This window comes from Phyllostomus discolor, chromosome 3, assembly GCF_004126475.2.
Source record: "Phyllostomus discolor isolate MPI-MPIP mPhyDis1 chromosome 3, mPhyDis1.pri.v3, whole genome shotgun sequence".
Lineage (NCBI taxonomy): Eukaryota > Metazoa > Chordata > Mammalia > Chiroptera > Phyllostomidae > Phyllostomus > Phyllostomus discolor.
In genome coordinates, this window is record NC_040905.2 from 26,120,856 (window position 1) to 26,133,336 (window position 12,481).

Sequence of the window (12,481 nt, forward strand, 5' to 3'; positions counted from 1 at the left end):
GTGTGTGTGGATTAAAATTCATGTCACACACACTGTAAGGAAGTTTGGAGGAAGGAATTTGCATTTGATTCACTTACCAATTACTAGAGTTATTCAATCTGAGAATGCTGTAGACAGCTCAAGGAATCTATTCTCTAAGCATTTTTGAAATCTCAATATTATAAAAATAATTAATAATAAAAACATATACTTCTGTTTAACTATACATTGGGGATACTCCAACTTTACAGATGCAAACTCATTTTTATCATTACCCTATAGTGTTTTTATTTTCTTTATTTGGATAATAAAAGAGAGTATTCAATGCAATGGCCAGATATTTAGGCTTATTATTTGAATTCTATATTTGTGGATGATAAACTGAAAGTTCGCTAACATTAGGTGATGTTTTAAAGGTTGTAAGTAATACAAAATATCAATTCATTTTTTCCCAATGCCTTTCAGACCATCTTAGAAAACTAAATTGTTGTCATTTAATTCAAGTCCTTCATGAAATTTTAGTATAAACACTTTTTTTCAAAATGAAACATTGTGTCACATTGAGCACAAAAATTATTTAAGTATTTTCATATGAATAGATTTGTTTCTCCCAATTTGATATAACTACGTTTTATACAACTCACAAATATTATAGATTTTTAAGAAAAAAACTTTTTAATTAATTATTTAAGTCCATATTATTTCTTTCTTAAGTCATTATGACCCTCCTGCAGTTATCACTATCAAACATTAGTTTCATTTAAATTTTAGGTTGACATTTATGACAACATGGATAGATCTTGAGAATATCATACTAAGGAAAATAAGTCAGACAGAAAAAGTTAAGAACCATATGACTTCACTCACATGTGAAATATAAAACTGAAAGCAACAAAGAACAAACAAAAACTCACTCACAGACACAGACAACAGTATGGCATTTACCAGAGGGAAGAAGAGAGAGTATAGGGTGCGAGGGAGTACTACTCAAAGGTACAGGAGTCAAACACATGGTGACAGATGGGGACTTGACTTTGGGTGGTAGACACACAATGCAGTATGCAGATGATGGAATACAGAATTTTACACTTGAAATCTATATAACTGTATTAACCAATGCCATCCCAGTGAATTTAATTTTTAAAAAATGTAGTAAATACATGTTCTTGATTCTGTAATGGAGCTTTAAAAATTATTCTGATTTTTGCAACTTTTTCATATTTTGTAACAAAGCTCTTTCAAAATTTTTAGTTATGACTCTTTTCTACTTTTTTCCCTCTTTGTCCTACCTTAATTAAAAATGTTGCTCCCCTTACAACAATTTTTCTTCTTAGTACAACAGTTTTCCTCAAGAAATCTGGAACATAACACCCCCCCCCCACACACACACACTGTTGGTCTACAGTTCAGAAGCAGAGTGAAGACACCTCAAAAATTCATGCAAAAAAACCCACACAAAAAAAAGCTTTGCACAGTGGCAGTATCATAGCCGATGAGGTTTATCTGAGGCGCGATTATTGCTAATTGAAAAAAACAAAAAACATTCTCTCAACAGATCCCTGAGGTTGTGAGGTTGGAAGTGAATTTAAATAAAGGTACACTCTACAATTCAGTAATTAATGCTTAGTTTTCCAGGGGGAAGCAGTTTATCGATGAATCTTATGGTCATAGGCCTTCTCACTCGTACATACAGTGTTGATAAATCCTCCTATTTAACTGTCACTGTTTTATAGCTCAATTTCTTAATACATTAGACTTTTGTCCTGTTTGTTACATTTTTAAAACCATGGTATATTTAAGATATATTTAATGCCTGGACATTACTTAAAATAAATATAATTGAAATTGTAAGCATACATCATTCTAGGCACTGTGATCAATTTCTCTGAGAAGACACAAGACACAGTAGATTATAAATAGTATCTCTTGAATTTTTTCCCTTTCAAGTTCTCCAATTTATTTTAACAGAAAATTCAGTTATTGAATTGTTACACTGTCATAACCTGTATGGTTATATAGGTAATTAGACTTCACATCACTTCTACTTAATTCCTAGAAAATTATATTCTCGTGTAATTTTATCAACTGAAATGGTTAAATGGAGATTAGTTTTCTGTGCATTTAGGCATTCCACTCTCCAGAAAGTGGACTATGCATTATATCAGTTTAATATATGACCTCATAGTTATCCACATTGTTAAAATTTACTACCTTAGTTCTATGTAATAAAGGCAAACTATGTCTTTTAAAATATTTTAAGAATCTGAACAATAGTATATGTTCAATCATAACTCTTATGATATTTTGAAAGATATATGAGGATGTTGATGATCCTTTGATTTGTATGTAATGATCTATATATAAGTTTTAACATGATATTCTGTATCCCATAAGAAATTTATATTCATTCATCTCTTATTGATTTTTGTGTCATAGTCAGCTGTGTGTGATATACGGCCCAGAGAAATTGTTTTTGTATTTTGGTGTCTCTTCAGTTCTTTGTTTACTCTTCATCACCTCTGAAGTATTCCTGTTAAAATATTTTCCCCTTTCCACTAAATAATTAAACCTTTTCTAGTGTTTTTACTTGTCAGACCACTAACTATATAATAGTTACTATTTTAATGGTGGTTTAATTTTCATATTCATGTTGCTCTCTGGAAAAGCGTACCATAAAAGTAAACAGAACTCTGATCAGGTTAAAACACCAATTAGTAAGAATATGGCATACACTCAATATAGCGACTTTCCCTCCCTCTCTCCCTCTTCCTGTTCATCTCCGCGTCCCTGTCCCTCTACGTCTCCCCGCCCCTCCCACTCCCTCCTCCATGAAAGCAAAGAATACAGCACAAATGATCAACTACTATAGCTTCTTAAGCAAACAAACATATTTTAAATATTTGCTATTTGATGGTTAATGAGGTGTTTAAGTTTGTTGCTCTTATTTTCTCATTTTTTGTTGCTACTATGATAAATCCTATACTCACCATCTGAGGTTCCTAATGAAAACTGCCTTAAAAAGGATATTAAGATTGGAACAATTTGCTATTTAATTCATGGCTGAAAAATACATGAAACCCTCTCCTCCACTCCCACACAGAAGTCTGATAAGTGTCACATTACAGAAAGCAGCATAGGTCTAAGTATTTGGCATTCATTTCTACCTTTGTCTCCCTCCAGACAAATAGCCAGTTTTGCTTAGCAAGTCTTGATCTGACTTATTTACTCAAGAGCAGGCTCAGGGAAATAAAAGAGAAAAAAATGACCTTTGGAAACAGGAAGTTTCATGTCCCTAATGTTATCTTATGAAATTACAGAATATTTTATTAAAAGATCATCATTATAAAAGACATCTATGAAAAACCCAAGGGAATAGCACACTTAGTAGTGAAACCATGGATACTTTCCCTCTGAGAACAGGAACAAAACAGGGATATTCACTCTTGCCACTTCTATTCAAAATTCTATTAGAAGTTCTATCTAAGGTAATTAGACAAGAAAATGAAATAAAAGACATGTGTATTGGAAAGGAAGAAATAAAACTATCTCTATTCACAAATGACATGACCTTGTATATTAAAAAAATCGTACAGAATTTACTAAAGGCTATTAGCACTAACACACAAGTTCAGAAAGACTGCAAGATTCAAGATTAATATAATATAATCCATTTTATCTCTATACATATGCAATAATCAATACAAAAGTAAAGTTACAATTCCATGTGACATAGTATCAAAATAATGAAATAATTAGGAAATAAATTGAAAAAAATTATAAAACTTATAGTTTGAAAACTCTAAAGCAGTAAAGAAAATCTAAATAAATAGAAAAAGTAGAAGACATAATTTTATAAAATAGCAATACACCACAAATTAATCTACAAATGGGATATAATCCCTATCAGAATTTCAACTTGTTTCTTTGTAGAAATTGAGAACTTATCTTAAAATTTATATAAAATTTTATAGAAAACTATCGAGAAAATGAACAGGCAAACTGCAGAATGAAAGGAAATAGTTGAAAATCATAATCTTATAAGACACTTGCATCTGAAATGCATAAAGAATCTTTACAGCTTAAAAATAGAAAATACAAATATATGAGTTTTAAACATGAGCAAAGGATCTGGTTAGATAGAATAGCAAGATGTTCCACATTACTATTCATCAGGATAATACAAATCAAAGCCTCAATAATACACCGCTTCAGATCCATTTTGTGTTTGTGTATAGGATAGTTTTATATGATGGTTATTATAAAATTACATAATTATAATTATAAAAATGAAATAACAACAGTATTGGAAGCCTCATACAATGCTGGTGGGAGTGGAAAACAGTGCTGCCTCATTGGAAAACATTGTGGCAGTTCCTCAGCTGCTTAAACGTAGAGTTATTACAGGACACAGCAATTCCACCTTTTCATATATCTCCAAAGGAAATGAAACTTAAATTCATGCAAAAAATTGTTTAGTATTTATATGTTTTTAACTATAACAAAATTTTTCATGAAAGTCAAAAGGTGGAAATCACTCTGTATCAGTTGATGAATAAATAAAATGTGATACATATCATTTGGCCACAAAGAGGAATGACTTAACTGATATATGCAACCATATAGATAAAAGTTGCAAACCTTATGCTTCATGCAAGTAATGAGTCACAAAAGACCACATATTGCATGTTCCATATTTATGAAAAGTCCAGAATAGGAAAATCGATGGCAATAGGAAGTGGTTACTTTGGGCTAGGGGGCCCAGGGATTTGAGAAGGTGACAGCTAAGAATACAGAGTTTCTTTATGAGGTGATAAAAATGTTCTAATATTGGTCATAGTGATGGTTTCACATACCTGTAGATATACTAAAAACATTGAATTATATACTTGGGGTGAATTGTATAGTATGTGAACCATATCTCCATAAAGCTGTTATTTAAGAAAAAGAAGTTATTATCAAAATTGGGTTGTATATAGATATACTTAGCAGCTCAAAGCACTGAATTGCACAGCCCTGTGATTCAGTGACGCACATTATTGAACAGCTTTCAGATTCTTTGGAAACTATTATTACAAACATATAATTTTACCCCCTTATCATTATTAAAAGAAAAATATCTAGTTTTAAAGCTCTGTGAGTACACATACTCCTCTAAACATTATTTGCAAAAGCTGCCAGTAGTTTGGTGTCTTTCAAAGATAAATCCACAGCTCTAAATATAATGTGCTCCCTCACTGGCAGCATGGCTCAGTTAGCTGGAACATCATCCAACAGCCCAGGAGTTGTATGCTGGATTCCTGGCCAGGGCACATGCCTAAATAGTGGGTCAGTCCTGAGTCTGGGTTTATCTGATGTCCCCCACAGGCACATGCGGGAGGCAACCAATCCATCTTACTCTCTCACATCAATGCTTCTCTCTCCTTTCCTCTCTCCTTTCCCATGTCTCTCATAGCAATGGAAAAAATGTCCTTGGGTGAGGATATGAATGAATGAATGAATGAATGAATGAACGAATGAGTGAATTAATAAATAATTTCCTTAATTTTTGCAATCAAAATAAAAAAAATTCCAAAATGATTTTGCACTCAAAAGGTTATGGTGTTAAACAGAGGTGTCTTCAAAAGCAGTAAAGAATGCTTAATAGGGGAACCTATTTGTAGAAATGAAATCTAAATAATTGATTTGTCCAAGTAGTGTCACAATATGCAAAATACTATGAGTCCTAATAAGAGTTGCATCAGCAGAAAGATCCTACACAAAATTGAAAATTATCAACAATATTTGCACCTTGCATTTTCAAAAAGTAAGTAGCATCGCTTTATAATTTACAAATTAAAAATTAAGTTGCTAGGTGTATAAATATCAATTACCTAACAAATATAGGGTCTGGCACAAATAACACCTCTTTTATTACAAAATCATAAGGATGTAATTCTGTAACATAACAATATCACACTCGAGCACATCATATGACATTTTAGGTGAAATATTCAAGTTAAAACTATAAATTATTACATCCATATTATTACCCTACCAACCATACTCAAGTAGGCCTTACTTCTGCTGGACCTTGTATATGTTCAGAAACACTAGCCAGATAATGTTTAACCAATCAAGCTATAACACTAATAATGCATTATTATTTATTATATTATATAAAATGACATATTTCTAAGTTTTTAATTTTGTGTGGTTTGTTATATATCACTATTACACTGTTTACTTTGTCATAAAATATTTTTAAATAACCTAATCAACAAAACAAACAAGCAAGCAGAATATGAACAGGCTGACAGCAACCAGAGGGGAGGCGGGAGGTGATAATGGGGGAAGAGAGGGGCTGTTTTCAGGGACAACTATAAAGGACACATGGACAAAACCAATGAGGGGTAGGATCAAGGGTGAGGATTGAGGATTGCTAGGGTGGGGGGAAAGGTGGGGGGAAAATGGAGACAACCGTACTTGAACAACAATTAAATTTAAAAAGAAAACACTATATACTTAATTTCTTTAAGCACTTTCTTGATTTTTGAATAAAAAAGATATTAATGTATGCTTTCATTTAATATTAGTTCTAACACGTCATACAGTTAGATTAGAGAAAGTTAACGAAAAACACGTGCAATTTTGCCCTGATCACTGTGGCTCAGTTGGTTGTGTGTCATCCCATAAAGCAAAACATCGCTGGTTTGATTCTTTGTCAGGGCACGTGCCTGGGTTGCACGTTTGGTCCCAAGATGGGGGTACAAATAAGAGGCAAATAATCAATGTTTCTCTCTGATATCGATGTTGATGTTCTCTCCTTCTCTTCCTTCCTCCATTCCCCTCTCTTTAAAAATAAATAAATACAATTGTTAAAACATGTCCAGTTTTGAAAGTTTTGTTGATATTAGTGACTATGAAATAACTGTGGTACCAGTCAGCCTGTATATGATTCTCATCTTCAATTTCTAGCTGTTTTTATGAAGATTCAGAGCATGGCTTCTTCCAGAATTACAGTTTTGTCAAAAGAAAGTGATCAAGATTCTTTTTGGAAATGCAATGAAAATATTGAAATAATGGACAATAAAATCTAACTTGGATAGAAGTGTAAATGGGGATTGGAGAGGGCAAATAGAGAGATTGGTTGGCTTACCAGATGATATATACTTATCAGGAAAAGTTGAGTAGGTATGATGGTCAGTACAACTATTAATTAAGATATTTAAAGATTTTAGACTGTACTACTTTGGAATGAGAAAAAGTTCTAAATCTGATGGTGGAGAGAGTAGCTAAAATAAAAAGGGAAAATGTTTATGGGCAATAAGTCAAAGAAACAAATTCCACATATCGAATGTGTCTTCCAAAATCTGATGAAAAACCTACATTATGATCCAGTTATGGTGTAGGTACCCATGATGAGAATGTATGACAGACGGAGAACTGAAGGTTGAAAGAACAATGAAAGGTTAACAATTTTCATTAGATCAGCCAGCATGATCAAATGTGAAATACTGTGGTTTATAAACACAATAAAAATATGCATACCAGTCTGTTTTAATGTCTCCTGGTGTAACAGTAAATTCAGTTGAGTAGCAATTATTCTGGGTCTTTTGATGATAAATTTAAGTAAAATATGAATTCATAAGAACATTTATCTAATGTCTATATGAAGTATTTGATTTTCAGTTTACTTCATCTGATATTTTTATTCCCTCATCTTCTTCTCAGAAGTGTATTAGCAATAACTATTTCTGCTATATAAAATTATATTAGTAACATGATAACAACATTTGGACAAATTAAACTCTTAAATACACAGGAGAAATATCTTTAAAACTTAGATATTATAAATCAAAATGCAGCAGTAAATAAGACTAAAAATTATTATAGTATTTTTTATCAAAACTGTATCTGGTATAAAGAAATCAAAAGACATTGAAATTTTTAGATAATTCTTATTAGTCATATAAATGCACACGCGCGCACACACACACACACACACACACACAATGCCTTTATAGAATTAGAACAACCAGGTGGTATAACTACATAGAAATTTGCTGTTGATGGTTTCAAATTTCTTTGAGAACTCCAGTTGGAGGACTATCTGTAAAATTGTTTCATAGATCCTTTATCATGGATGGACTTTATCAACTCAATATTAGTTTTTGTTAAAAATTAATATGATTTACAAATGTTGTTTGTTAAAAAGTAAGTAGGAAATTTAGGTTTATGATGGTAGTTCCAAAATAATATTAGGGTATTATAACACTGTACCAATAATTATACAAATCCTTCTCTCTAGGAATACTTCTTTAAATTTAATAAATTGGATTAAAATATAAATATGTAAGCAATTAATATGAAGCAAATTAATTTGTATTTGTAATTGTTAAATCAACTAATATGAAGCAAATTAATTTGTATTTGCAATTTCAAATAATAGAAAAAGAATGGTATGCAATCTAAGCTCCCAATCATCGTTACTACTAATACCTCTGAATTAGCACATTTATAAGGGTAAAGATTTCAGAATTTGAAAGAACAAAGCAATTATCTTTTTATAATGTAATTTATGTAATTGGAAAATCAGGCATGACATAATGGCAATATAAACATTAGTAATGTCTTAATATGAATAAAATTGAAACAATATTCATGATGTCCTATGCATTTCCTTACCTACTTTCATATGATTTAATTTAATAGAACTTAAGAGGTACACATTATAATTCAGGAGTTGCTATTTTCAACAACAAATTAAATGAATCAAGAGTAAGCTACCTAGAGAAGACAATAATACAATAAAATTAAATTAAAAGACAAAATTCAGCCCTAGCTGGCATAGCTCAGTGGATTGAGCGAGGGCTGCGAACCAAAGTGTCGCAGGTTCGATTCCCAGCCAGGGTACATGCCTGGGTTGCAGGCCATGGCCTCCAGCAACCGCACATTGATGTTTCTCTCTCTCTCTCTCTCTGTCTCTCTCTCCCTCCCTTCCCTCTCTAAAAATAAATAAATAAAATATTTTTAAAAATAAAAGAAAAATTCAAATCTCTGCCAATGAGAATAAAAACATAATATTAAAAATTTTATGTAATGAAAAATTTATTCATGTATATTAGCTTGTATTTTCACATATATTAAACTGCTGTGATACAGGCAATTGTCACTATTTCAAGAGTGTAGGGAATGGTGAAGTAACTATCCCATATTCTGGTAGCACAGTGACAGAGTCAGTCAGGAATTGAAACCAGGGATTAGCAAAAACAACAAAACAAAAAAAAGTGGTGCACGTTGGTGGATTTAGCCACCAATGTGCACCACTCTCTCCCGCAAAAAGAAGTATATCTTCAATGCCTTATGTGATGATAAACTTTAGTCATAGTTATTAAGAAAAAAAACACAGAGTTCCCTTCACCTTTCAAATTAGATGCTTCTTTTTTAAATGAAAGAAGACATAACCATTCTCATTGTCTTTCCTGTGCAATACGACAAGCCACATCTCAATGGCTGAAATATGTTGAGATTTCAGCAATATTAGGAACTAGTACTGTTGACTGAGATAATTACCTATTGTGTTATCTAATACATCCTTGAAACACTCCCACAGTATTTAAAATTCTCGGAGTACCCTAATAACGAATATTCATTTGAAATAAAACTCTTTCATATTGAAGCTTTGCTTTATATGTTGATTAAGACACAAGTGTCTGTATAAACTTCTAAGCAATTTCAAGTCTACTTTAAAGTCATGATTAAGGACATTCAAATATAGACTATAAAGCATAAATTCAAATAGAAATTATAGAGTTAAATATTGTAAAATATCAGCTACCCGTTACATATTTTTATACAAGTCTTCAGTTACAAGAAAGGTATTTCTTGTTGGCGTTATTAAAAGTGTTATTGTGTCCTTTACATTCTCCTCAATATAATAGATACATGAATAATTGAAATATTATCTACTGTTTAAAAGAATGTTAAAGCATTAGGGTCTCTTGAGATCAAATTAAAATAGGTTTGAGAGGAACCTATCATTAATATTTAAGAACTCTATCTTCTATATTGTGATAAAACAATGAAAGTAGCATGTGTGTATTTTTCATTTTCAGTCTAAAGGGTGACCTTGCAGATCTTGCCGATGTGTTATTGCACATCAACTCCACTCAATAATTCCTTTCTCATTATTTGTAACTGGAACAATTTGACAAAAGCATAAGGTTTATATGATCCTCAGTTTTAAATAATTTAACTCATCAGGAAATATCTTTGTCAGATATCACATTGCCATAGTATCTTTCCTCTGCCTACTAATTTATTATCATATTGGGATTTGGCTGATCATTGAAAGGACCAAATGGATTTTCTTTCCCCAAAATATACATTATTCAAGTTCAATATTTGACACTAAATAATGGTTTGTCGAAAATAATTATAATAATAGTAAAAGCAATGTCATGTAACATAATTTTAATTTCACTATTTGCCATGTAAGCAAGCTAGATTAAATTAACATATACAACTGTAACATGCCATTATTCCAAAGTTTTGTCTCATATTCTGAGATCACAATAATGTATTTTATAGGATAGTGTCTGAAAACTTTAACTTAGTTTATGTTTCAACTTGAATCAACACATTTCTATTAGCTTCCCTCATAAGTACCTTCAGTGATATTTTGTTGCTATGGTTTTCCACCTGGATAATTTATGTCATACACCCCATTTTATTGCTTTACTTTATAGTCACAATTTTCCTAATTGTTAATTTTATCAGTTGCTTTTAGAAGGTTGCATTATTTACGTGTAATTCATTTACATAAACTTTTTAAACTACCCTGTGGAAGTTACATTCTGACAGTTGCTTTTCCTTTTTTGCAATGCAATTACCTGGCTTAAGCTTTGATTGCCCAGGTATCCACTTCAAAGAGCCATCTCCAATATGACTGTGGCACACACACAGACACTCACGCACAAAATGCCAGTCACAGAACTACAGAGCCAGACTGTCCCTCACCACTCCCCCCACCCACTCCCAAACACACACCCTGTCCCCACCTCAGGATCCTTGGCTTTACAGATCTTGGCTGACTAGTCTAAATGACAATTTGGGACCTGTTTTTTTTTTTTCTTTTCCCTTCCCATGCTTTAAATTTCCAGTGTTGTAAAAAAACCATCAATATAGTATAAGCCAGGAAACCCCCACCCTTGATTCAATAAAAGCAGAAGTGCCCACCGTACTCTCCTCTTCCCCTACTTCTACCCCCTGCTCCCAGGTGTGCCAGGCAGTTTCCAGGTCCTGTTTGCAATAAACCTTGTCTCCTTCCTGTCTCCTGATGGTTATTGCTGTAGGGGTCTCATCTTTAGGGTGAGACCTTTGCTCGTCTATAAAAACTTGTTTATAATAAAAGGCTTCTATCTATATAAACTTGAGATTCTTAAAGCTGTTACGAAAGACAAAATCCTATTTAAAATATGTTCCAAGTTGTAAGTTAACAGGGTAGTTTTGACTACCTATGAAGGTAGTCAAATGAAGAAGATCAAAAAGGAAATCCAGTACATTCAAGGGTGAAATGGTGGATAAAAAAGAAAAACATTTGTGTGTTTCATGAATGTGACATTACCGTTTACAGTTGCCCACCTCTTCTAATACGTATGAAAATGTCTACCTGTACAAACTGAAATATTTTGATGCAAAATGGAAACAGTATAATCCATTATTGACCTTTGCAGTGCCCACTCCTCCAGTTATTTAGTAATTGTGGGCATGTTGTCGGTGGAAAAAGGGCTCTTCCAATGAGTCAGGAGAAAAGAATTCGGGAAACTCACATGTAAGAGGGTAAGGTTTAGTGGTAAGATTTATTGGAGCAACAACAAAGGACTGTACCCAGTCGCCTGGTGTCTCATCCACTACCAGATGGCTCAGCTCCATCTTGCCACAGGGTAAGTCCAGTCTCCGGGGTTGCAAGCCTGCACTTGCACCCACCGAGCCGAGGAGGACCAGGGCCCAGAACACAGAACTTCTCTGATTCATTTTCCCATCTGACCATGGGCCACCTAGACTTTGCTTGTGCCACAACCAGTGCTGCACTTGGGCTCACTCTTGGGCCTGCACTTGGGCCGGGTAGCCGCCAGGCCCTCAGGGCTGCTGCGGAGAGACAATGCAGGAACAAATGAATGGACAACTGCCACCCACACAAGACTTTGTTAAGCTTTGAATATATTACCTCAGGCTTGGGAGATAAAAGGCTTTTTTTCAACTAATCTGTCTCTTTCCTAATCCTCCATGGGCTTGTGCTGTGTCCTCCCCCTATCCAACTGGGTCTTTTTCTCAGGTTTACCAGGCTAGACTCACCCATCTATTTCACCTTTTTGGCTTCTAATACCCATGCCTCAAAATTTTGCTTTGTCAGCTGGCTTCTACTGCACGTACAATTATCTCTCCCTCTGCCATCTTGACTTCTGCTGAGCATGCGTCCCCTTTGTTGTTTATCCATCTCCCTGCAGTGTCTGAATGAGTG

The 12,481-nt window shown here is 33.3% G+C and overlaps 1 pseudogene; it reads left to right on the forward strand.

Annotated features, from left to right (window-relative positions):
- Nucleotides 1-1,442: 1,442 nt before the first annotated feature.
- LOC114513643 lies at nt 1,443-1,591 on the forward strand (annotated as a pseudogene).
- Nucleotides 1,592-12,481: the final 10,890 nt, after the last annotated feature.